The 26,742-nt window shown below is 38.8% G+C and overlaps 1 pseudogene; it reads right to left on the reverse strand.

The window, feature by feature from the left end:
- LOC101612237 overlaps positions 1-26,238 on the reverse strand; it is a 92,304-nt pseudogene extending 66,066 nt beyond the window's left edge.
- Positions 26,239-26,742: the final 504 nt, after the last annotated feature.

Genomic DNA, 26,742 nt, shown 5'->3' on the forward strand with positions numbered 1-26,742 from the left:
TTAGTTAGTTTTGTACTCAGTGAATACAGTCAGTTTGATACCCCTATTAGGCTCATCCATGACATACCCCCTCCCCTTGGCCCCTCCTTATTGAGGTATATGGGTCATGCATTCTGGAGTTAGCCCACAGTTATGGGGAGGATAAATGTCTCTGCTTATCATGACCCAACATGTGGCTCTGACATTCTTTCCCTAATTTTTTAACTCTAAGAAACTATCTCAAACACTACTAGTAAAAATGTAAGTTGCTATATCCCTTTTGAAAATTTTTGCTTTGTCTCCTTAAGTTAACAGCATGGTTTCATACACTTGTAATCTCAGTTACTCAGGAGGCTGAAGTAAGAGCATGAGTGCAAGGCCAACCTAGGCACTTTGGTGAGATTCTGTCCCAAAATAAAAAATTTTAAAGGGATATACATATACACATATATATCAGTGGTAGAGCTCTTCACTAGCATGTGTGATGCCATGCATTTAACTACCAGTACTAAAAAATAGAAACTAATAAAACCAAAAGTAGTTCATTGAAGTTACATATAGTCTATGGCTCTTTTACTTAGGAAATCCACTCTAGCCAATTCTAGTCTGAGGAACATTCAGGATACTTAAAACCTCATAGTTTTTAATGTTCAAGGACTCATCTATAAATCAATGAATAAATCACTGCATATTCATTCAGGGAATACTATAGTTATTAACATGAATTGAAGCAACATGAAATAGTAAGGATAAATCTTACAATGTGATGATGGTTTTGAGTCAAAAAAGGGATACACACTATGTGGCTTCATTTCTAAAATGTTTGAAGGTATTCTGTCCAGAAAACAAAAATGTTCTTCAAAAGCCATACTTTCGTGTTTTGGGTAAGTTTACTATGGATGTAGCAAGCAAAAGTAAAAGCAGATATGTCCAGTAGCAAATAGAGTATCCAGCTGGGAACTGAACAAAATCCAGCAGAAATTACTTGAGTAACCTTACCAGAAGGTGGAAGAAACAAACAGTAACCAGCAGCTCTACGACAGAACATCAGACAAGTCACAGAACATTAGATGAGGAACTCACAACCTCAAGCAGAAGTGACTGCACAAACCCCATTGAAATGGTCCACTGGAATTCACAACCAATGGTCCTAGACAGAATGTCTTCTGCTCAGGCTTCCCACCATAGACATGTTTATGCCATGTGATAAACAACAGTGGCTTCCACTCACAATCTGGGAGAGAAGGGGTGGTGGGCAGACAGCCTGGGGAATGGTTTACCTTCCTGCTGTTCTCAAGGGTGCAATGCTTTTACGCTTGGGCTCTTTTGCTGTTCTTTCCCCTTGTCCCCTGGCAGGGTCACAGAAGACCTTATGAGATAAACTGCTGGGATCTGAAATGAGGGCAAGGCCTACTCCCTCTTTAGAGTTAGTTCTCAGAAAACTTAAACAATCTATGACAATGTAACAATAACACATGCTACAGAAGGGAAAATAAAATATTATGCATAGGAGTATACACTTAAGTATTAAACTATAAAAATAGTCAGGGAAATGTAACAATAATCACATGACAGTTATTAGCATAGTAGAAAGAGGTGACTGTGAGCACTGCTATTTCCTTTGTAGAAATTCATTAAACTATGAATCAGATGTTATACTCATGTAAATTCACCTTATATTAAGTCCAATAATAAATCTGAAAAAAATTGAGCCAGACGTATTGGCACATGCCTTTATCCCAGCACTTGAGAGGCAGAGGTAGGAGGATCACCATGAGTTTGAGGACACCCTGAGACTACACAGTGAATTCCAGGTCAGCCTGAGCTAGTGTGAGACCCTACCTCGAAAAAAAAAAAAATGAAAGACCAAAAGACCAATTCTTAGAGATGGCAAACAATTCTCATATGACTAGCACAAGATTATTTTTAAATGCAATCCAAAACCAACATCCCAAACCCCTTCCCTCATCTAGTAATCCCACCAAGGGTCTTTATCCAGCTACCCTGGAGGAGGAGGATCAGCAGCAATAGTCACCATTTAGATATACCCCAAGACCAGCTGCCTTTAACCATGGGAAAGCTGAATCATTCTCATTCTCCTGAAAGGCTAGGTAGTCCTAAACAAAGCACTAGTCCTTGCCAGCCCCACGACTCAGGTATAGTATAGACCCAGTTCTGCTTACATCATTAATATCTAACAACCAATCACAGAAAGATCTTTTTTCTGCACTGTAACCATGGTGAGCACATCTTCTTGTTTGGAAGTCTCCTAGGTAGCAATCTGTACTTCTTTTGAATTTGTTACTACTTATTTTAATTAATTTGGAGCACGAGCCAGTGTTAGTGCTTCAGGCCATACTAAAGATGCTGCCATCATTACCTCCACCCCAGCTCCTGGTTTCCCTGCTAGCAAACCTCATGCTATGATCTGCAGCTCTTCCTGGGATCTCTCAGTATAACAATCTTGTTGATACCATCTAGGGGTATGGCATTTTGCTTTTCTGCCAATTAAAGACTTGAAATGGGAGAAAGTATTTTTAAAAGAATAAACTTTATTTCACAGTATGAGGGAAAAAAGTAGACTCCTCTGAGAGGAGGGCCTTTCCAGAGCTGCAAAATCTGCAGTCCCAATGGGAACTGAACTTTTATTGGATGCAGCAAAACGCATCCATTTAGAGTCCATGGTTGGTCAGCTCAAATGAAGGTGAATGAGCTGGTGGGTGCATTATGCATCCAGTACTAGTAGGTCCCAGAAAACCAGTGAGCCAGCTGTCCAAGACAGCTGGGCCAGGAAGAAGAAGGAAGTGGGGTCACCCTCTTTGCCATAGAATACAGTCACCTGCCAAAGGCCCTTTCTCCCTGTCTGCCTAGCCACGGAAACTGTATTGATGTGTTTCATTTTCAATGACAGTTGTCTTCTGATCTATTGTCCTTGCTCTACCTGAGCAATACAAACTTATATTTTAGGATTGCACCAAAAATAAATTACAGGGCTAGAGAGATTGCTCAGTGGTTAAGGCACTTGCCTGCAAAGCCTAAGGACCCAGGTTCAGTTCCCCAGTACCCATGTAAAGCTAGATGCATGGGAGTTTATTTGCAGTGGCTAGAGGCCCTGGCCTGCCCATTCTCACCCTCCCTACCCACTTTCTCTCTCTCTGCCTCCCTTTCCCTCTTTTTATTTCTCTCTCTCAAATAAATATATATTATAAAATAAAAAAAAACAAATTACAGATTGGCATTGAGATGATTATCAGTGCAAAAAATTATATTAGCCAGGATTAAAATAACTTCTAAATTATAACATGACTAAATGGGTTTATTTTAGAACTTAAGTGTATTAGTAGAGTGTATTGTATTAACACAGATGAGAAAAATCACAGTCTTCTTCATAGAAGTGAAAAAGTTTAATACATATTATACTAGTATTACTCAACAATATGAGTTGATGGATACTGTTTTAAACATATGACATTATCTCATTTAAAGGAAAAAGATGAGGGTTAGAAAAAAAATTCTCCCTTTCTTTGTGATTACTGGATACTATGTTAGAGGTATAAATTAATAGAAGGAGACAAAAGGAAGTAATTAGGGGCATGACATCGTAAAAGAAACAGCAACTCTCTATTTGCAATGTTGTACTAATACACCTGTCAAAATAGATGGAAAATTACTATAAACATGAGAATTTACAAAACAAAAAATCAACATATAAAATCAATAACATTCATTTATTTATATGCTCACATGTTAGAAGACACAACAGTAGTAACAAAAAAAAAAAACACAAGATGTCTATATTTTCAAAAAGCAGGAGGGAGGAAAGAAGGTAGCAAGAAAAAGGAAAGAGATCAGACCTATTCATAAAAGCAGCAAGAAATGCCAGACTATGGGGAAAATTACATAGAACATTGCTGAAACTAAAAGACACAAGCTTAGAGTTGAACAAATAATGTATATGCACAGTTTCCTGCACAGAAAGACCCAGTATCAAAAAGGTGAAGGTTCTTTCCTTTTCTTTTTTCTTTCTTTCTTTTCTTTTTTTTTCTTTTCTGAGGCTGGATCTTACTCAAGCTGATGCGGACACTGGAACTCATGCTATAGCCCAGACGGCCTTGAACTCAGTTAATCTTCCTCCCTCAGCCCCTTATAGGTTGGAATGAGAGTTGTGTGCCATCATGCCTAAATGAAAGTTCTGTTCTAATTTGATTTATTAATGCAATTTTAAAATACAGATGTGGACTGAAAAATACCCAACCAAACAAAACAAAGCTTTAAAAATGGCCTTAACCTTGCTGAAATTACAACATAAGCAAACTTGGCTTGGGTCACTTCTAGTAAGTGCTTACTTGTTAAACAGAAACAAGATCACAGCCATCCAATCATAGCAGACAACGAACACACAGTTACATGACTAAATGATGAGGGGCTTTCCAACACAGTCAGCCAAAGCTGGCAATTTCCTAACTGTGCCAATGCTTTGTGCTCACCCTAGACACTGGCTGCTGGTGCTGTCTTTGGAGCATACACTTCTTTCAGTTTGCACTTCCTGGTTCACACATTCCTATTCATTTAGGTAAATTTCTTAAAGTAGTATTGTGCCTCAGATTTATTTTACAGACTAATAAACATAACACAATTCCAATAAAGTTCCATTTTTCTCTCCTGGAGCTAGTAGTTGTGTGTGTGTGTGTGTGTGTGTGTGTGTGTGTGCGTGTGTGTGCGTGCATACGTGCATGTGCACATGTGTAAGAAATAAAATTAATCAAAACAAACTTATATTAACAGAACAATGAAAGAGGCCTAGAATAGTACATTTTAAAACACATTATAGGGCTGGAGGGATGGCTTAGTGGTTAACATGCTTGCCTGTGAAGCCTAAGGACCCATGTTTGACTCTCCAGGTCCCACTACAATACAAAATTAAGTATATAATTACAATATTGATATATTTCATAAAATTACTTATCATGGCACTAAATAGTCCACAGCTTTAGTTCAGTAAGACAGATAGTGCAACAAAACACATTTGCAACTTCTATCACAAAGGTGTACTCATCTAAAGGAAGAGAAAGTTTTTAAATATATAAAAAAAGATCAGTTCATATGGCCACAAATCACTGAAAAGATTCCCAGGCTCTCCACTAATGAGAATGCATTATAAAGCTACCTGATAGAATTTGAGCAAAAATCCAAAAGCTAGCACCACTTACTATAACAAATTTATGGAGAAGAATGCAATATCCTCCACTACTGGTAAGAATATAAAATAAAACAAATCCTCTGGAGATAAATATGGCATCATTTGCCAAAAATACTGCTGTGAAACAGACCTATAATCCCAGCAGGTAGAAGCAGGAGGATCAGGAGTTCAAGGCCATCCTCAAATATATAGTTTAAGGCTAACCTGAGCTACATGAGACCCTATTTCAAAAAAAAAAAAAAAAAAAAACAAAATATACAAATTCACATATATCTAGAATCTATCCCAAAATTGCTTTGCCAAAAATACATGAATACTTTATAAAAGGCTATCTGATGAAGTACCATATGTAATAGTGAGAAAGGTACGGTAATGGAAGATTGAATATATTACAGAATGTTGAAAAAACGGAACCATTAGCAGATGTGAAAGGAATACCACTTTTTGATTTTCAGTGGTTACCAGTTTAAAGTGTTCTGGGGGAAAAAGAATCTGGTAAGGTACAGAAAAGTCTGTGAATTATTCTGTTAGTTTTCTAAGTAAAATGGTAACATCAATATGTATTGCATGTAATACATAAATTACATAAGTATATTGACTTAAAATGCAAGTATAAAACCTAAAATATTTTATGGCTACTTATAAGAAACAAAGGACACACAATGTAAGCTGAGATAGTTCATCACAGTAGTCAACTTGACAGGATTTAGAATTCCCATAGAAGCAAATCTCTGGGCATGACTATAAGGGATTTTCTAAGTTAGGTTGACTGAAGTAGGAAGAATCATCTTTGATATGGGCAGTACCCTTCCATGGGCTAGGCATTACATAAAAAGAAGAAAGCGAGCTGCTAAGTAGCAGCCTTTCCTCTCTGCTTCCTGACTGTGGAAAGGAGGTGACCAGCAGTTTCATGCTCCTGCTGCCATGCCTTCCCTGCCAGGATGAACTACATTCCCTGGAAATGTAAACCAAAATAAACCCTTTGCTCCCTAAGTTAAATTGTTAAGTATTTTCCATAAAAACAAGAAAAATAACTAATGCAGAAGCCACAAGGATAGAAGCGTGATTTTTCTGAATGCATCCCATTTTCATACAGTTGACTTTGGAGTCCTATAAATATTATAATATTGGTTTAGTCTTATGAGCATATGTATATATAGTAAAAGACAAGTACTAAAGCTGAAAAATTAACCTAGTTTTTGAATTTATAATGTAATTATACAGAAAGAAATTATTTAGGTGCAGATTTATTTGAGGTTTTCTTCAAGCACAAAGAGCTATTTTTTTTAAATGTTGTCCAGTAACCCAATTGATAGTGATAGTGTTTATATTATCCTTAGATGACTGAATTTTAGGAAAAATTAGTATGCTAGTGTTTTACTAAATGAGGTTCTGACATAAGGAAAAAGCAGATGTAAGTTCAGTGAGGAAACATGAAAACTCCTGTGTTTGAACTGGAAGTATTAGTACACAGTCAGGATGCATTTTATCACTTAAGAATAACAAGTTTTCTTGGCAGGAGAGAAGGATTAGCAGTTAAGGTGCTTGCCTGAAAAGCCTAAGGACCCAGGTTCAACTCCCTAGAACCCATGTAAGGCCAGACTCACAAGGTAACACATGTGCACAAGGTCACACATGTACACAATATGGTGCACACATCTGGAGTTCAATTGCAACAATGAGAGGCCTTAGCACACCAATTCTCTCTTTCTTCCTCATAAAATAAAATAACAATAAGTAAATAAAAATAAAAGTAACAATTTTCCTAACTGGACAGTGTGACCAGGCTACACAAAATGGCTGACTGTGTAGTGATTCATACACTTACATGAGATCATGGTCTGTTTATTACTATCTTCCACATAAAGAAACCAGGATTCTTGGAGCAGTGATTGATTTGGGTCTTAGAAAACTGTTAACAGTAGTCTGAAAAATCTGGCCATATTAGACAGCAAGGAAGTTATCAAAGTCACTAAATGAGGCAGTTCCCTTGGCCAAAGTAGAAAGACCTGAGCATTAGTAACACTGTGATAAATTAACACATGAGCTCCATGCTGGTTTATAAAGGATTTTATTACTGTGTCTACATTTGCATGCTTTCCATTTTTGCACAGCATGCTAAAGAAAAAAAACCTAATCCATCCCACTCATAAGTTATAATTCTCAAAGAAAGTACTTTGTTAGTCATCTTTCAGAACTGATTTATTGTTTTGAAAAATAGGCCAAATGATCAAAAGAATGTAATGTTTATCTCTGTGGCATAATAGTACTGCTATTTCTCATTTTAGAAATGTCCCAGCAAATACATTAAGGAGGAATGATAAAGTATGAATATTTTGCAATTGTAATGAGTTAATGAATTTAGGCAGTAATTACTACTGGTTGCTAACATTACTAAAGAGAAAAACAAATTCCCAGAAGTACTAAATACCACAAACATTGTTGACAAAATATTGAACCTGAATCTAACCAAGCCTCTAGATATAACCATCAATTTGCAGAAATCCTGGGAACAAGTAAAGATGGTAAATGACTTTAGGGATGAAATCAGTAAAGCCCACACAATAGGGAGCTATCAAAGTCATATGACCCAGTTTCTTTAGGGAAATAAACTACAAGGAGAACAAAGGACATGAAGAAGTAGCCCAAAGATGAAAATATTTAAGAAATAAATTCAATTGTTACATTATTTTTCTGTTCTTGATTTAAGCAAATCTTAAAATAAATTGTACTCATTTTGTTTTTAAAAGAAATATTTTTTACATACACATACTAAAATATTCACATAAACTGATATGTGTGAAATTTTGAGGTAGGAGGGATATAGATGAAACAAAATTAGCCATAATTGCTGTCTGTGAAGCTTGATAACAAACCAGAAAAGATTTTGTTCTAACATTTGCATGTGTTTACCATTTTGCATAACAATATGAAGAAAAAACAGCTTTACAAGTCACTGACATTTTTCAAATTTTTATTCCTTTCCTCTATTATAACATTAACTCCTAGCTTGTTTGTATACAAACTGAGAAGAACTGATGTTATTTTTACTTCTATTTCTTTTATAAAGTTCATGGCCTAGAGGTAAAAATACATTGAAATCTAGTTTTACTCAGAAAAATGTGCTGTATGCATGAAAAATCAGTTTGGAGGGAGGTATAATAAATTTTCTTGAGCATCTTGAAGTTTATTGTTCAAAAGAAGAAATATAAACATTTAGGAAACTGATATAAAACATTATTAAAGAAAATCCTTAAGCTGGGGAGGTAACTCAGCAGTTAAGAGCATTTATCACAAGTATGAGGGCTTCTCAGACTAGAGACTTCCAAGAACTCCCCAGACCCATATTTTTCTTTTTTGGACTCATATTTTTAACAGCTTACTGTAGCCACACGCCAGTAACTCCAGTCCCCAGGAAACGGAGAGCAGGGAATCACTAGGGTTCACTGAATGACAGTAGCTCCACATCGAGGAATGAATCTCATCTCAAAGAGAACGCCAAATGTTGAGACACACATCTGCATTCACATATGTATGCACTACACACACACACAAAGTAATTATAATAAGGCTCCTCATTTTCTTCAAGCACATTATATTTCAAAATGTTTGACTTACTTATGATCTACTTCATTAGGACTAGCGTAAAGATGAAGCTCAGTGATGTCTGGAGCCCCAGTCCTGCAAGGAACGGAGACCAGAGAATCCGTGTGGCTCACTGGTCAGCCTGTCTGACAAAGACAGGCAGCTCCTGGTTCAATGAGAGACCTGTCTCAAGCAAACACACAGATGAACAATAGATGAGGGCCCTCAATATGCTCCTCTGGCCTCTACACCTGCACATGGAGCACACCCTCATGTACACACACATGCACACACACACACCACTGCCACATACCACACATAAAAACAAGGAAAAAAAGAAAAAGAACAAACCTTTACTCTGGAGTCTAGTTTATCTTTTCTGCTGAAAGAGTTTAGAAACTTTAGCATTGATAAAGACAAAAGTATCTGCAGAGACAATTTATTTCTTTCCTAAAGACATCTCAAACAAGGATGCTAGAGAAAACAAATGAAATATGCTTACTTGAGACCAGAATGTTTTAACATTGATTTTTACCTTATTAGCATTCCTCTCTCAGGGGTAAATCTAAACAACGCACTTCATATAATTTCATTTACAAAAGGACATTCTTCATAGCAGAAGTAAATAAACAAGCTCATATATTTTTACTTAATTTTTAAACTTAAAGCAAAAAAAAAAAAACAGGGCTGGGGAAGTAGCATAGCAGTTAAGGCACTTGCCTGCAAAGCCTGAGGACCCATGTCCATCTCTTCAGATCCTACTAAAGCCAGATGCCCAAAGGTGAGGCAAGTGCAAGGTCGCACATGGGTACAAGGTGGTGAATGCATCTGGAGTTTGGTGACAGTGGCTAGAGTCCCTGCCGTGCCAATTCTCACCCCCACCCCACAAAAACAGGCCAGTCTGTTGGGCTTTCCTCAAAAAAAGAAGAAAAGGAAAAAAAGAAAAAAGGTCTCATGCAGCCAGGATGGCCTTGAATTTCCTATATAGCCTAGGATGATTTCCACCTTCCCTTCATAAGTGCTAAATGTAGAAATATGTACTACCATACTTAATATATCAAACTTGAAATTTTAAGTTTTCTTAATCTTTGTTGTAAGTTATACTCACAATATAACTTAAATATATATATATGAATATGTGTATATACAACCCTAACCATGCATATAAGTTTTTTTATTAATTAGTTTTGTATTCAGTGAATACAGTTAAGTTGGTACCATTGTTAGCCTCCTCAATGACCCCCCTCCTTCCCCTGGCCACTCCTTATTAAGGTACAGGGGTCATGCATTATGGGGTTAACCCTCAGTTATGGGTAGGAGGAAATGTGTCTGTGTATCATGACCCAACCTGTGAATCTGATATTCTTTCCACCCACCCTTCCACAAATTTCCCTGAGACATGTTGGGTTCATTTTTTTTTTTTTACATTTATTTTCTATTATCATCCTTCTACAGATACATATCCAGTTTTCCCAGAACCATTTGCTAAAGAGGCTATCTTTCCTCCAATGAGTATTTTTGGCATTTTTAACAAATATCAGGTGGCTATAGCTACCTGGACTTTCACCTGGGTCCTCTATTCTGTTCCACTGATCTACATGTCTGTTTTTGTGCCAGTACCACACTGTTTCTGTTACTATGGCTCTGTAGTATAGGTTAAAATCAGGTATGGTGATACCACCACCCTTGAAGTTCTGGTAAAATTCAGCAGTGAATTCATCTGGGCCTGGACTTTTTTTAGTTGGGAGATTATTGATAACAGTTCAGATCTCCATGCTTGTTATAGGTCTATTTAGGTGATTAATCTCATCTTGATTTAATTTAGGTAGGCCATATAAATCAAGGAAATCATCTATTTCTTTCATATTTTCATACTTTGTGGAGTATATGCTTTTATAGTATGTCCCTATGATTTTTTGAATTTCTTTGAAATCTTTTGTGATGTTACCTTTTTCATCTCTAATTTTATTAATTTGTGTCTCTTCTCTCTTTCTTTTGGTCAGAATTGCTAAGGGTTTATCAATCTTGTTTATCCTTTCAAAGAACCAACTCTTTGTTTCATTAACTTTTTGGATTTTTTTGTTTCTATTTCATTAATTTCTGCCCTAATCTTTATTGTTTCTTCCTGTCTACTGATTTTTGGTTTGCCTTGTTCTTCTTTTTCCAGGGCTTTAAGGTGAAGCATGAGATCATTTACTTGCAACCTTTCTAGTTTCTTAATATAGGCACTTAAAGCTATAAATTTATCTCTTAGAACTGCCTTCATTGTGTCCCATGAGATTTTGGTATGTTAGGTTCTCATTATTGTTTGACTCTATAAATTTTTTGATTTCCTTCTTGATTTCTTCATTGACCCATTCATCATTTAGTAGTGTATTATTTAGTTTTCATGATTTTGTGTATGCTCTATAGCCTTTCTTGTTACTGATTTGTAGTTTAATTCCATTGTGGTCAGATAGAATGCAAGGAATTATTTCAGTTTTCCTGAATTTGTTAAGATTTGCTTTGCGTCCTAATAGATGGTCTATTTTAGAGAATGTTCCATGTGCTGCTGAAAAGAATGTATATTCTGCAATATTTGGATGAAATGTCCTGTATATATCTGTTAGGTCCATTCCTTCTATGACCTCATTTAGTCCAGATGCCTCTCTGTTTATTTTTTCCTGGGATGACCTGTCAATTGATGAGAGTGGGGTGTTAAAGTCACTCACCACCACAGTGTTTGGTGTTACCTGTGATCTTAGTTCTAATAGTGTTTGTTTGCTGAATTTGGGAGCCCCCATGTTAGGTGCATATATGTTTAGGATTGTACTGTCCTCCTGTTGGAGGGTGCATTTAGTCAATATAAAGTGACTTTTCTTATCTTTCTTGACTGACTTTGGACTGAAGTCTACCTTGTCAGATATTAGGATAGCAACCCCTGCTTGTTTTCTAGGCCCATTTTCTTGAAACACAGTTTTCCAAACTTTCACCCTAAGATAATGTCTATCCTTTGTAGAAAGGTGAGTTTCTTGGAGACAACAAATTGTAGGATCCTGCTTTTTAACCCAGTCTGCAAACCTATGTCTTTTGGTTGGAGCATTGAGGCCGTTGATATTAAGAGATATTATTGAAAGGTGTGTATTTATGTTTGCCTTTTTTTGTGTGGTCCGGTTCTATCTTTGCTCCCTTGTGTTAACTAGTATTTGAGTATTGCTTGTTTTTTCCAGGTTCCTTATATATGTGCTTTTCCTTTTCTTCAGCATGGAGGATTCTATCAAGTATTTTCTGTAGATCTGGTTTTCTCTTCAAATACTCCTTTAACCTGCTTTTGTCATGGAAAGTCCTTATTTCTCCATCTATTTGAAAGGATAGCTTTGCAGGATAAAGTAACCTTGGTTGACAGTTGTTATCTTTCAGAACTTGGAATACATCACTCCAAGCCCTTCTGGCTTTTAAAGTTTGTGTTGTATAATCTGCTGTAATCCTGATGGGTTTGCCTTTGTAGGTATATTAATTTTTCTCTCTAACTGTTTTCAATATTTTTTCTTTGGTTTGTATGTTTGGTAGTTTGATTATAATATGGCGAGGAGAGGTTCTTTCCAGGTTTTGTCTGGCTGGGGTTCAAAGGCTTTCCTGTATCTGCATTGGCACCTCTTTCCCAATTTGGGGGAAGTTTTCTTCTATGATTTTGTTGAAGATGCCTACTATGCCTTTGAAGTGGAATTCTTCTCCTTCTACTATGCCCTGAATTCTTATATTTGATCTTTTCATAGTGTCCCAAATATCTTGAAATTCCCACTCATACTTTTCTATAAGTTTGTCTTTCTGTTTGTTGGACTGTATTAGATCTGCTACCTGGTCTTCTAGGTTAGACGTTCTGTCCTCTACTTCATCCATTCTCCTGGTAAGATTTTATACAGAGTTTTTTATTTCATTAACTGTGTTCTTCATTGCTAGTTATTCTGACTAGATTTTCTTTATTATTTGTATTTCCTTATTACATTTTGTATTGTCTTCTTTATTTCATGAAATTGGGGTCCTGCGTCTTCTTTGATTCCTTTGAGTTCCTCTTTGACTCCTTTTATTTGTTCTTTGACTTCTTTGAACATATTTACAATCATATTTTTTTTTGAAAGATTTCTCAGGCATTTCCTCTAACTCATTCTCACTGGAGGTAATTTCTGATGCATTAATACTTTTAGGTGGATTTATATTGTCTTGCTTTTTAGTGTTTCTTGTGTTATAATGTATATATTTTTGCATCTTGGGTTAAGTTAATGCTTGGATTTTCTAGCTAGCTTGGTATTCTTAGCTGTATCAATTGATCTGATGTTATATATCTTCAGGGTAGGAGCTTAAGGTGTTAGGTGTGGCTCTTAAGACTCTCAAAGTATCTACAAAGGTGTTCCTAGGCATTGAGTTTCCTGCTATGTGAGTGTTCAAGTAGGCTGAGTGGAATAAAATATAAGTAGATTCTAAAATTTAACTAAACACTGTACACATTCAATCAAAAACAGCACCAAGTATTTATGTAAGAGTAGGTATTATAACAACCAGATCCTCTGTCAAAAAAGAGGTTAAGACTTCTGGTCTGTTGAGGGATCCAAGTCAGCTTGTGACCAAGTGAGACCCTTCCCTGGTGCAAGCCCAGTTACCTTTTTTGGATGATTTTGGTCTCAGTCAGGTTGCTGGCTTGGTCGTTGGGCCATGGTTCTGATTTCTGGAGCTGGGCACTGGATTTTCCTGTGGGGCAAACCGAACCTGGCAACTGTGGCTCTGCAGATCGGCACCCCCGCTGCTGGAACCACTACTGCTGCTGCTGGATCCACAGCTGCTGCTACTGAAGCTGCTGCTGCTGCTGAAGCTGCTGCTGCTGCTGAAGCTGCTGCTGCTGCTGAAGCTGCTGCTGCTGGATCCATCATCACTACTGCTGTAGCTGCCACTGCTGGATCCGCCACTGCTGCCACTGCTGCTGCTGCTGCTGTAGCTGCCACTGCTGGATCCACCACTGCTACCTCTGAAGCTGCTGCTGCTGCCACTGAAGCTGCTGCTGGATCTGCTGCCACTGGGGTCACTGTTGCTGGTTCCAGTTCTGCTGTGGTTGCTGCCAGACTCTGCTCCTGCTTGGGTCCCGCTGTTGGCTCAAGTTGGCATGGCCAGGTCCCAGGACTGCTGCTCTGTTCGCTGGAGCTGGGCACAGGCATTGGAGGGAGCCTATGCTGCTCTAGTTCTCTTGTTGTTCCACATGTTTTTCTAACTTGTGATCTGCTTCTCCATTGTTCACTGCCACTCTCCCTTCATGTTTCTAGAGTTTGCGGAGAGCTCCGGTGTGAGTGGAAACTCCCCTCACCTGGCTTTTCCTGCAGCTCAAGCCGAGCCTGGCAGCTTTCTGGTGCGCTGCTGCCACTGTGGTCGGAGGACCTTCCAGGGCCACTTTTGCCAGCCTGTGCAGGTTCTGGATGCTCTGGATCTCTTCCACTTCTCTGCTGCCATTTCAATTTCCTATACACCTCGCTTTTTAGTAAAAGTGTGTATTTTGCTGAGTTTTTTTGGTGTTTTTCCCCTCTAGGCTGCTTTGATGTGGTACCTATGCCACCATCTTAACCGGAAGTCCTAGGTTCATTTTAAGTCTGCTTCAGTGATGAGGTCTTGGGAGCCTCTGTGTCTCTGGATATCTGATTTGGTAGGAGTTGATTCTTCTCTGTGTTGATCTCCTTCACCCTTGTGCTGGTACTAGGTTTACCAAGAAAACAGCACCCTTGCTTGTTTCACTAATTATTCTTAGTTTCAGCTGGGACCCTTTTGAGGTGTGATGGGGTGGTTCTCACCTTAGGATCTGCATCTATCTGAAAAAGAGAAGCAAGTTCTCCAATGTAGAGAGTAAAGTTAGCATCAAATAAATGGGGTAACCCTTTACTTTTTTAGAGAGAATTAAACAGATGTAGGTCCTCTTGTAGCCCACGATTGGTGGTAGCTTGATAGAGAGTGTGCTCATTTTTGGATATGGCTCTGACTTGTTATCCAGTTCCAGCTATGGGTTCCATTCCACTGACCAGACCAGTTAGCCAAATCAAGAGCAGTTGGTTCCCCACCATGGCTGTGTGCCACTGTCACACTTGTGTGGGCATCACACCAGGTTATTTGCTGCTAAGTAGGTTAGACCATGAGTTGCTTGGACAGATATTGGTCATTTTCCCCCAGTTGCTCATGTAGCACCTTCTGGCACTAGACACACTGACTGACTGGGGACTGACTCTCTTCCAGCTTCCAGCCATGTCACTCCATGTTACGTATCAACCGCATGTGGTGTCTTCAGCAGTACGGTCTTACCACTAACATTTGGTCAGTAATCAAGTACTCTGACAGAAATTTGTTATAGTTTTAGGAAACCTTGTACGTCTCTCTGATCTAAAGCTCATTGTGGATGAGAGCTGCATGCTGGTGCTAGGAGTTACAGGTCAGTGCCCACAAAGAGAAGGAAGAAAAAGATAAGTAATTTAAAAGAGATAGAGAGAAGAGGGAGAGAGAGAAAAACTGTACAAGATTAAGGTTAGTAAATATCATACCCTCTCCAGTACCTTGTGACTCAGGTGTTCCCTCTAAGGGCCTAGTGAAGGTTCAGCCATTTGATCTGCCTTTTAGGATGTAGAATTTTATGGTACCATTGCTGTTTGGATCCAGATTTGTGTCCCCCACCCCCTCACTTTCCCTCCCCACCCTGCCTACCCACTCTACTGTCCGGCCTTTAAGATGCTTACTGGGTGTGTCGGCATCTTGGATAGATTCAGGTTAAGTTCTATAGATGAGGGAGACTGTGTGATGATTATCTTTCTGTGATTGGGTAAGTTCACTGAGAATGATCTGTTCCAGGTTCAAACATTTTTCTTCAAATTTCATTGTGTCATTTTTTTCTGCTGTGTAGAATTCCATCCTGTAGACATACCACATCTTGGTTATCCATTAATCTACTGATGGACATTTGGGTTGATTCCAGCTCTTAGCTGTTGTGAATTGAGCCACTATAAACATGGCTGAGCAAGTCTCTCTGGACTGATGCTTGAAGGTTTTAGGGTACATGCCCAGGAAGGGAATAGCTGTGTCTGTTGGTAAGTCTATAGCCAGATTTTTTAGGAGTCTCCATATTGCTTTCCAAAGTGGTTGTACCATCCTACATTCCTACCAACATTGGATGAGGGTTTCTATTTCTCCACATCTCACCAGCATTAGTTTTCATTTGATTGTTTAATGTTTACTATCCTTACTGGGGTAAGGTGGAATCTCATAGTTGTTTTAATTTGCATTTCCCTGATGATTAGGGGTGATGAACTTTTTCTTAAGTGTATGTTTGCCATTTGTATTTCTTCCTCTGTGACCTGCCTGTCCAGTTCTTTGCCCCTTTTTGTGAGTGAGTTGTTTGACTCTTTATTGTTTAGGTCTTTAAGTTCTTTGTAGATTCTAGAGATTAGGCCTCTGTAAGTTGTATATTCAGCAAATATATTCTCCCATTCTGTGGGTAATCTATTGGATTTGCTTATTGTATGTTTATCTGTGAAGAAACTCTTCAGCTTCATGTGATCCCATTGGTTGAGTGATTGTTCAAGATCCTGTGCTACTAGAAGTCTTTTTCCATTCCTGTATCATGGAAAGTTCCTCCTCCATTTTCTTCCACAAGTAGCTGAATTTACAGTCTTATATTGAGGTCTTTGGTCCATGTGAACATGACTATTGTGCATGGCAAGATGTGTGGATCAAGTTTCAATTTATGGCACATGGTTATCCAGTTTGTCCAGCACCATTTGTCGAAGATGATGTCTTTTTTCCAGCCTATATTGTTAGGACCTTTGCCATTTTCACAATGTTAATTCTGCCTATCCAGGAGCATGGGAGGTCTTTCCATTTTCTCAAGTCATCCTCAATTTCCTTTTTGACTGTTTTTATGTTTTTATTGTATATATCTTTCACTTCTTTATTTAATGTTATTCCAAGGTATTTTAGGATTTTTTCATTGCTATTGAAAATGAGACAATGTCACTTATTTCTTCTCTGTATCTCTGTCATTTGCATATAGAAAGGCTACTGACTTTTGTGCACTGATTTTGTATCCTGCTATTTTGCTGAAGGAATTAATCACCTTCAAGACTTTTGGCATGGAGCCTCTTGGGTCTCTTATGTATAGAATCATGTCATCTGTGAATGGAGCTAACTTAACTTCTTCCTTTCCAAATTGCATCCCTTTCATTTCTTTCTACTGTCTTATTGCTTGAGCTAGGACTTCCAGTACGACATTGAAGAGCTGAGGTGAGAGTGGACACCCCTGTCTTGTTCCTGATGTCAATGGGAATTCTTCTAATCTTTCTCCATTAAGTATTATTTGGGCTTTAGGAGCTTTGTATATAGCCTTTATTATGTTAAGATGTGAACTGACTGCGCCAATTCTCTTCAATGTTTTGAGCAGATTAATATCTTAAACAAACCTATCACACTCATCAAGATTGAAAAGGTAATAAAAAACCTCCCCGAAAAGATCAGTCCAGGACCAGATGGCTTCTCAGCTGAATTCTATCAAACCTTCATGGAAGAACTCATGCCAATCTTTCTTAAACTGTACCACACAATTGGAGAACAGGGAAAGCTCCCCAACTCCTTCTGTGAAACTACTATCACCCTAATCCCAAAACCAGGCAGAGTTGTGACAAGAAAAGAAAACTACTGGACTATTTCGCTGATTAACTTAGAGATTCAAAGATCCTGAACAAAATCCTTGCAAACTGAATCCAACAAAACATCAAAAGTATTATCCACCTTGATAAAGTGGGATTCATCCCAGGAATGCAAGGGTGGCTCAACATATGGAAATCTGTCAATGTAATACACCATATAAGCAAGGTTAAACACAAAAACCATATGATCATTTTGAATTTTTGTTTTGTTTTTTTTTTTATCTTTATTTATTTATTTGAGAGCAAGAGAGAGGGAGAGAGAGAGAGGAAGAGAGAGAGAATGGGTGGGCCAGGGCTTCCAAGCTGGAGAGATGGCTTCATGGTTAAGCGCTTGCCTGTGAAGCCTAAGGACCCCTGTTCGAGGCTCGATTCCCCAGGACCCATGTTAGCCAGATGCATAAGGGGGCACATGCATCTGGAGTTCGTTTGCGCGTGATCATTTTGATAGATGCAGGAAAGGCCTTTGACAAAATACATCACTTCATGATCAAAACATGCTACCATTGTACCTGTTGATACATTTGCCTTGATGGTCCAGCAATAAAGCTTTCAGGGTCTATTGCTGGCTGAGATAATTGATAACTTTTGTCCCTCAAGAGGCTGCACAGCTGTTTCAATGAGGTCTTAAACTATCTACTTCTGGTATAAGCTCTGTTCTTAAATCTGTTCAAAATCCCTTTTAAAGATTGGGCAGAAGGTTTAGTCATTATGAGCATTTCCTGTAGTTAACCATTAGGTCTAAGAGGCAGCATGAGTTTGATCCCCAGGACCCACATAAATAGCTGGGTGTGGCCACACACATCGGTAACCCTGAGCCCTGATGTGAGAAGAGACCAGGGAATCCCAATGGCTTGTTAAAAATGGCAAGGTCTGGGAACATTAACAGACTCTACTCAAATAAAAGTGGGCAGAAGAGCAATGGAAGGGGACACTTGACTCTGGCCCCCGTGTGCTTCCCTGATCCACACACAATCCCACCATGGTGTGCTGCCTTATCATAAGCCCCAAAGCAATAAGACCAACCAAACATGAAATCTCTATAAACTATATGATAAAATAGTTATTTGTTATAGTGACAGAAAGCTAACATGGGAGTCTAATTTTTTTTATTAATGTATATTGATTGCCAAAATCATGGGTTCCACTCTGACTTATATATGTTGCATGTACATGCATTTATGGCATGTATGTAACGGCATGTGATAATATATTACCTATTCCCTTCTCTTGTCTCTGCCTCCTTTATTACCATTTCCCTCTTGTAAGTTCCCATTCTACTTCTAAGTCTAGACTGAACACAAGAGAAACAACTCTCTGGCTGTTTGTCGGAGTCTAGCTTATCTTACTTAACATAATATCCAGTTTTTAATCCATTTTTTCCTGCATTTGACATGGTTTTCTTCTTTGTACGCCTAAATAAAACTCCATTGTGAATTGAGCATGGTGCTGCACACTGATAATCCCACACACTAAAGAAGTGAAAGGAAGAAGTATAGGAAGTCAAGGTCAGCCTTGGCTACATAATGAGTCAAAGGCCAGCCTGGGCTACTTGAAACCCCATCAAAACAAAGCCAAAAACAAATGGCAAAAGCACCTCCTACACTGTGCATATTTACTACAGTTTCTGTCTTTATTTTAAATCTATTTATCTGTTGATGGCTATCTAATGTTTGTTGGCTCCATAACTTGGCTATTGTGAATAGTAGCCTAGTACCAGGATGAACACTGGACACCATTTTTCATAATGAATGAGTAGGTGTCACAAGATAAGTGCATCACTAGGTTGATTATATCAAGAGTCACGGTTCAGCTGGTTATGCGAAGTCTGTTACAGGCTCTCTTCTCACCTCTGATTCCCCTGGTTGGAAGGACTGAGATGGAAACCAGGAATAAATGCTCATTCAAGGTCTTCCCTAGGCCTAGATGTTGAAAGTTGAAACCTACACCTAGAAAGTGTTAGTTACTGTTTTCTTGTGACTCTGAACGTAATTGTTGCCAGATGGCAAAGGAACTGAGCTGCACTGGAGGATGTCTGATCTTGGGCAACATGCCTGTGGAGGCATAAAATGAGTGCTGGTCCTCTGTGTGGGCAGCAAGGAGTGGTGCAGCAGCTCAGCAGCCACTCAGAGGCCTTACTCGGTCACTCTCTCTGCTGTGGTGTTGCTTTGCTTGGATTTTTCATTTATCCCCATTTGCAAAATATCATGCATGTCTGAAAAATTAAATTAGCTCTATAAATGACGTGTGCTCATCTAAAATAAATAAAAAAGAGTCGAGTTGTCAATAATAACTTAAATAACAAAGAGGGAAGGTACATATACCAGTCCTCACAAAGCATTATGTGATTGTGTGTGTGTGTGGTGCACATATGTGTGTATATGTATGTGTGCACATTCTTGTGTGTGTGTGTGTGTGTGTGTGTGTGTGTGTGTGTGTGTGTTTGTTACAGCATGTCCATAGAAGGCAGAGGATAACTTTCAGATGTCAGCCTTTGCCTACACCTTGTTTGAAGCAGGCTTGCTCTTTCTCATTGTTGTTCATGGCTGTATTTGCCCATGAGTTTCTGGGAAATTCTCCTGTCTCTACCTCTTTTGTTGCCTTCGATGTGCTGGAATAACAGATACCACTGCACCTCCAGCTTTTACATGGCATCTAAGGATCTGAATGCAAGCTTGCTTGGCAAGCACTTTATCCAGCCCCACAAAGCAGAGTTAATGTTTTGTCCTGAATTAAAAGAGACTAATGAAAGATGAACTGGAGAGACAGAAGAAGAGGCACTGGTAAAAAACAGGCAAAGTTCAGAATTTCAAGACTGGAATTTTAGCAAGTACTTTTCTCTTCTATCTGCATATTTCTGCAAAGCAATTCAAGCATGCGTGGCGTTTGATCCTTGTTTGCCCATTACTTTATGTTTTAATTTCAAAGGAGGAATGACCTCTGTGACTGGCAGTTTGCTCATTAACTGGGAGGGTGGCCAGGGATGTTCTAATACCTAAAGCATACATTATCGCATGCTTCTCACATGGTGAATCTGCCTGTCCCACATTGCTGAGAGCTAGGTAAGTGTTCTATGGTTCCTCTCAAAGCTATGTCCCTCAACAGCCATCATCGGTGATCACGATATCTGACCTTTCCCTACCATCACCATAGCCTTAATTAGCACTTGGTTCGGCATGTGAGTTAAGAAGAAGATGTGTGAACCATTGAGCCAACTCAAAGACTTCATGAATAATGGAAACAACAGGAATACACTGAAGGCCTATCAATGAATAGACAAAGATGTTTAAGTAAATGTTTCCAGTTGGTCTGTGTAGAAGAAGCAGAGACATGAACTAGCAAGCACAGTTACAAAACAAAACAAGGCATAATATACTGAACTTACTAATATTTTATCTTTTCATACTGAGGCTAGAAATCTCTGTGAAAGGTCAGATAAAAATATGTAGTCTGAGCCACATATAGTCGTAATAACATTTTTAAAATATATTTTATTTATTTGAGAGGGAGAAAGAGGCAGAGAGAGAGAGAGAGAGAGAGAGAGAATGGGAGCGTCAGGGCCTCCAGTCACTACAAATGAACTCCAGATGCATGTGCCCCCTTTTGCATCTGGCTTACATGGGTCCTGAAGAATTGAATGGGGATCCTTTGGCTTTTCAGGCAAATGCCTTAACCACTAAGCCATCTCTCCAGCCCCTTAATAACCTCTTTTTTTAACAATTAAAGAACTGTGAGACATATTTCTGGCTCATAGTCCAATCCAAAAATAAAACTGAGAGATGGTTGAATGGATGGATGAATTGAATGGTTAAGGTACTTGCCTGTGAAGCCTAAGGACCCAGGTTTGACTGCCCAGTTTCCATGAAAGCCAGATGCACAAGGTGGTTCATATGTTTGGAGTTCATTTGCAGTAGCTAGTGGCAAATCTCTCCATTTCTCAGATAAATAAATAAATAAATACTAAAAATTTAAAAATTGAATAGAATATCAGGTACTTCAAAAATATTACAAAATGAGAGAGAGGCATGGTGGCACACGCCTTTAATCCCAGCACTTGGGAGGCAGAGGTAGGAGGATTGCTATGAGTTCAAGACCACCCTGAGACTACATAGTGAATTCCAGGTCTGCCTGAGCCAGAGTGAGATCCTACCTCGAAAAATAAAAACAAAAATTACAAAAAAATAATTCCAATGAAGAAAGAATAGCCAAAGCTAAGTTCTCTCTGATAATGCTGAAGACCCCTTTCCACACATGCAACCACATTGACAGCTCCTTAACATGACCATTAGTTTTAGAGACATGTGTGAAGCTCTTCCCAGAAAGTATCACTCCTATTATGGACAGGTGCTCACCATCATGCAGTGCTGGCCAAGACTTTTAACATAACTGCTGGTTCAGATTAAACTTCATAGAGATTACCATGTCAGTGAGGAGAAAGTAAGAAGGCATAAACTTTATATCACTATTTTCTTCTGCCAACAATGCCTTCAGTAGAGATAAGACAGTTTTATATCAAGCTGGATATGAACCATTTAGTTCATGTGCTTTCAGCCACATAAATTTTAGAGTGGTCTCTCTTCTCATGTAAGTATAGGACCAAAGAATCAAATAAACAAGTCCTAGAAAGAAGGATTTTTTTTTTCAACTGTAGTCTTTTTAAGGGACTCACACCCTACAAAACTGGATGGCTATCTGTGGTTATTTATGATATATGAGTGTTTAAATGCCTACAGGCTTCAAACAAAAAATAATAATCACAGTATTTTATTCTACTGTCATTCTCATAAGTCATATTTAAAGAAACTGATTTTTCCATTGCTTTTACAGTTTCCCCTTGAGCTAAGACCCAGACTAGAGATATTATCAGACTAACAAAAAGGAAACTGTTTAGAAGGTGAAACAGATGAACAAAGAAGGTTTCTAACTTGGAACTTTCATGACCCTAACAAATATATATGCAGTCCGGTGTGTGCGTGTGTGCGTGTGTGTGTACATGCACTTTTTAGCTTGCTATGATACAAATCCTTTTGCATCCCATAGTTCATTCAGTGTCTCCATATTTACAATAAAACTTTAAAAAAAAGTGTCTAGTATCATTTCCTTGAAGAGCAGTTTTGGACTAATAGAAACAATTAAGGAACTCATACTATATCTTATGTGAGCCACAAATCTATAGTGCATGTTAGGTCTCACTCTATGTTGTACAATCCTTGGGTTTTGTCCAGCATGTGTCATATTCACCATTACCATTTACACAGAGGAGTTTCATTGCCCCAAAAAGAACCTGTGCTTCCCCTGAGCATCTCATTCATTTCCTCCATGATGCCCCTCCAGCAATCAATCATTTTATTGTCTCTACAGTATTGCCTTTTCCAGGATGCTATTGAAATTATGTTAATATGACCCTAACCGTTTCATGATGACCCTCTCACTGAGGAATATTCACTTCAGCTTTTCGTGTCTTTTCACAACTTGCTGGCTTCTTTTATTAGCTTTTCTTTCTAAGAGAAGAAAAAGTAATTATCAAAGAAACTAAGATCTCACCAAATGATTTTTATTGATAGATACAAGCTGTGGTAGTTTGAATAGATGGCCCCCAATATATTCAGTGTTTTATTAGTTTGTAGTTTGCATCTTCAGCCACCTGGCTGGAGGCGGTATCATTGGGCAGACCTTAAGGTGTGGTGATGGATTTGAGATTTCAATCTAAAGATATGTAATGTGTGCCTAGCTGGAGTTCCTGAAGTGTGCTGTGCTGTGTGGCTTTTGGCTTTTTCTCTCTTTGCCTAGTCCTTCAAGAGAGGGCCAACTTCTTCTACCATTATGGAACTTGCCCTGGATCTATAAGCTTCAACAAATCCCTTCCTCCATAACTGCCTGGTCTAGAAGTTTATCTCAGCAAACCTGAAGCTGTCTGCTTCACTTGGTAATTCTATTTTTGTTTGTTTGTTTTTTGGTTTGGGGGTTTTTTTGTTATTGTTGTTGCTTTTGTTTTTTCAAGGTAGAGTCTCACTCTGGCACATGCTAACCTGGATGTATCTATGTAGTCTGAGGCTGGCCTCAAACTCATAGTGAACCTCTTACCTTTGCCTCCCAAGTGCTGGAATTAAACATGTGAACCACCACGCCGGGTTTATACTAGATAATACTTAAACATTTACATGCTCAAAGTTATTTTCCACAGGTTCTTCACACAAGTTTTTTTTTTTTTTTTTCTAGGCAGGCTTTCTACAAATAGTATCATCCACATGAAAATGACAATTGCAGAGATGAAGTTAATACACACTATGTCTCACTCTGGATTCTTATCAAGGCCAGGCACCATTAAGACACCGACATAAAGGTGATAAATGTACCCACCTATTTTCAGAGATGACTCTATCTACAAATAAGTACAAAGTAGAGGCTCAGGAAATAAGAAAATGAGCCATTCTGAGTTAAGCCTGGGCTCTGTAGGACACCACCTTTTCATAAGGGAGCTCCACTTCATTCAGCTTGTATCTCAGCAAATATTGCCACAAGAAGAGGACACTAGTCCTGCCACTTAATGTGTCCCTAATTCACTGAGTCCCTCTTTCTCTGTAGCCTGAAGAGCCTAATGTTGCCAAATCCAGACTCATAGGATTATTTTGAGAATCAAGGACAGCCACATAAATACAACAGAGAAAGGTGCTATGTGGAGAAACACTTCTAAACCTATGGAAAGTTCTCTTTGTCATTGTTTTAACAATGTCATTATTTGATGGGTTCTCTACCCTAACCCTCTACTACCCCTTCTACCACAGCACTCTTCCAGCCAAAGAGTTTTCAGGGTCGATTTCATAAAGGCTTGCTTAACCAGGAAAACAAGAGACCCCTCAAAACCCAAAATCAATAAGCATCACAGAACCGACAGTAGTAATACCTCAGAAAAGAAGTGTCCAAATCTCTATATAAAGAAAGGTGTAGCGATAGCAATGGGTAAACCAGGAGCACATTACTGGGCTTCCAAGAGACAAGACTAGCCTGAAGGACAGCATGCACCATTTGGAAGGGAAGGTGCAACAAGGGGCACAGCCTGGGCAGAGCCACAGGGCTGTCAGCAACAAGACAAAAGGAGCTTGGAGTACTTCCATTTGGGTGTGGGAGTGCACCCAAACTTGATGTCTTCCCACCACTCAAGCCAGAGTTGCATGGCTCTGACAGGTTGAACAGAGACAATTATTGAGAGCCTCAAATGAAACTGACTCCAGTGACCCAAGCATGTACACTGACTAAATCAATCACATTCCTTTCTTTTGGCTTATTTGGTGCAGGCAGTATAGTATTACCAACAAAGAAGAACTCACTGTTCATGACCCCTGACATAGACCCACAAACCCTACTCTTAGAGCAAATTAAGCTTTATTTGTAGGATCTATATCAATGTTTCTAAAAAAAATAGAAATCAAGGCTTTAGCATACACAGGAAATCTGGGAGAACACCAATACACACCCAGTATACCAGGGTAAACAGTCAAATCTTGCTATATAACTGCCATGCAATGTATGTGACTTTTCAAGCAAATACACGTATAATCAAACTCAGTGCTGAAGGTAACCATAGTCTGATGATTGCTTCTGAAGTTAAGATGACCTGATCCAAATGGGAAGTTTATGTTCATATAATCATCCTGAACACAGACAAACCATACATTAAAAAGGTTTTAAAAAGACGTAATCAGATTAAAACCTACATGAGCTTCTCTCCTATAGGTTGACTAAAAATATAATGCACTAAATAAACTGAAGCCTTGGGCCTAATATATTCTGTGCCTGAATGCCTGCAGTGGCTGCTAGTTCAGCTCTATCATTTAAGACAGTTGAAAGTGCTCCCTGCCAAAGGGAGCATAGCTTGAGTCCCAAATGCAGGAGTTAGAGGTTCCATATATAAACACTTTCCAGAATGAGAGCTAATGAAAACTGTTACCAGCTACACTGGTATCTGTCATTTTGAGTTAGCAATGGGACTTGGAAGGCAAGAGGTTATGGACAGAATTGAAAGATTAAGAAATGAATCAAGCCACCTGCTGACTCTGTGACTCCACCTGAAATATTCTGTCTCCAAGGGACAGGAGCCCTGAAATGACAATAAAAATCTGATTCTAGGCAAGAGACCCAGGGAATAGAAAAACTGAGAAGGCAGAACTTTGCACACAAAATAAAATCATATACAACTTTATAACACAGGACCATGAGCTCCCCACAAGATTACTTTCATAGAATAATTTGACGAAGGCTTTAAAATCATATATTGGAGATACTCAAAAAGATAAAGAAATAACATTCATTTAGAAAAGACCAAGACATTATGACACAATAATAGAAGACAAAACATGTTCAGGAGGTAATAAGAATACAGTGTAGTCCTTGAAAAGAAAAGAAGATCATCAGAATAAGAGAATATAGACATGGTGCAGTAGTTTGAATGTATAGCCCCAGAGACTCAGGTGCTTTATTAAAGCTTTTAACTTGTGTCTCCATCTGCCTAGCTAGAAAAGTTGTCACCAAGGGTGGATCCCGGGGTTCATCCCAAAGGTGTGTTTGAGGGCAGATATGAATTCCAGCCTACTGGTGTGGAAAGCAGTATGGATTCTGGGCTCCTACTTGCTGCTTTTGGTGTTGCTTGCTGGTGGTGTTGCCTGTCTGTGCTTGGATTGGTGAATGAGAGGCAACTTCTTCCACCACGAATGGAACTTGATCTGTAAGCTGACATAAACCCCTCCTCCCATAAACCATGTTGGTTCGGATGTTCATCCCAGCAATGTGAAGCTGTCTGCAACATACAGTGAAGCAAAGGAGGCCACAGTGGAAGATGAATCAAGAACAAGATAATTATAAGATAAAGTGAGGAACTTACCACAAAGGAGCATGACAGGGCACCAATGAAGTATAAAGAAGACAGAATTGAATTTTAGCTAAGATGCAACATCCAAGACACAGGAAACAGAAGTTATAATAATTGGTAAGAGAGTGTTCAATTGAAAGTTGTATTTTAAATGATTTTTTTTTAATTTTTTATTTATTTATTTGAGAGCGACAGAGACAGAGAGAAAGACAGATAGAGGGAGAGAGAGAGAATGGGCACGCCAGGGCTTCCAGCCTCTGCAAACGAACTCCAGACGCGTGCGCCCCCTTGTGCATCTGGCTAACGTGGGACCTGGGGAACCCAGCCTCGAACCGGGGTCCTTAGGCTTCACAGGCAAGCGCTTAACCGCTAAGCCATCTCTCCAGCCCAAAAGTTGTATTTTAAATAACTAG

The sequence above is a fragment of the Jaculus jaculus genome, chromosome 4, assembly GCF_020740685.1.
Source record: "Jaculus jaculus isolate mJacJac1 chromosome 4, mJacJac1.mat.Y.cur, whole genome shotgun sequence".
NCBI classification, from domain to species: domain Eukaryota; kingdom Metazoa; phylum Chordata; class Mammalia; order Rodentia; family Dipodidae; genus Jaculus; species Jaculus jaculus.